Genomic DNA, 1,260 nt, shown 5'->3' with positions numbered 1-1,260 from the left:
ATTTAAGAACGTCTCTGAAATGGTTTTCAGAACTGTTCTGGAGCAGCCCAGCACTGACTCACTCATCTAACACACCCGATTTAACTCATCAGTTCATTAATAGAGACTTTAACCTGTTACAACTCCAGTGTTCCGCCCGCGGTACACTACATACATTGAAGGGTTAACTTCGTGAAACACACAAAAAAAAAGATAAACGTGTCATATATCTTTGGAAAGCTGAGATTCTTGGGAACGCTAAGATTCCTGTGATTCGAATGACGCATTTTAAGATACAATCAACACAGCAGGTACAATCAGTGTCTTTGTCAGACCAACAACAACCAAATAAACAATAACAAAACTGAAGGAACTCACCTATGAAGCCTCTTGTTAGTCCACTAGTTCATTACATTCCAACAAAAATGGTGTAGTTACACTGTAAAGGGTCCAGACTATCCAATTCAGTGAAATATTTAGTCCATAACACATTTATATGTTGATAAACATCCACGGAGTGTAGGAGTATCATTTCAGATTAGCCGATGGAGCGCTCAAAGCTTCGGCGCATTCTGCGGTACAGCTCGTGTTTGCATGTAAACAACATGGAGTAATAGATGTTAAAATGGCCGCTGAACTCTGCCCTTTTGATTGACTCCTTATGAAACAGATGTTAAAACGGCCGCTGAACTCTGCCCTTTTGATTGACACCTTATTTGAGCCAATAGCTGCATCTATGAGGTGTTTACAGGCAGAGATAGCCAACTAGCACCCAGAATGAAGGATGAGGCCGCCTCTCTTTGATCGACAGTAGACCGATCCAATTGCATCAGAGTGTGCAAATGACCGTCGTTTCTGATGGCCAATGAACTTCTGACCAGAATAACATGTCATTTGAGTGGGCGGCTTTGATATATCAGCGCAGAAGTCCGTGCGCAAAGGATTACAGCGACTGGTGCGTCTGTGCGTAATCTGAGCGCTCCATGAGAGATACCGGGGAAGAGGTGGTTAGAGGTCAAAAACTATCAAAGAGAATGCGAAAAACAACCCGTTTGTTCTAAGAAGTTATTAAACAATGTATAACAACAAAATTGGCTGGACAATAAAAGTGTTTTTTGATGGAGAGAGCGAAGTTTCATCCATTGAAGCAGATGAGAGGATATGGGTTTGAATGGAGGAGACGCCGCCCTCAACAAGTAAGTGCTTTATTATTTTTAATGGAATTCAAGATTTACTGCATTTTTTTGTATTTGTGTTTTAAAGGCAACTGCAACGAAGAAT

The 1,260-nt window shown here is 41.1% G+C and overlaps 1 long non-coding RNA gene across 1 annotated transcript in view; it reads left to right on the top strand.

Moving 5' to 3' along the window:
* The first annotated feature begins 1,048 nt into the window (after positions 1-1,048).
* Positions 1,049-1,260, top strand: part of LOC107702335 (uncharacterized) — a 4,662-nt gene continuing 4,450 nt past the window's right edge. Inside the window, exon 1 of the long non-coding RNA XR_001635751.1 lies at positions 1,049-1,144. This is a non-coding gene — a long non-coding RNA (uncharacterized LOC107702335). The remainder of the gene's footprint in view (positions 1,145-1,260) is intronic.

This window comes from Sinocyclocheilus anshuiensis, unplaced genomic scaffold, assembly GCF_001515605.1.
Source record: "Sinocyclocheilus anshuiensis isolate Anshui unplaced genomic scaffold, SAMN03320099.WGS_v1.1 scaffold2071, whole genome shotgun sequence".
NCBI classification, from domain to species: domain Eukaryota; kingdom Metazoa; phylum Chordata; class Actinopteri; order Cypriniformes; family Cyprinidae; genus Sinocyclocheilus; species Sinocyclocheilus anshuiensis.
The sequence above is the reverse complement of the archived record's forward strand: the minus strand, read 5'-3'. Positions and strand labels throughout refer to the sequence as shown.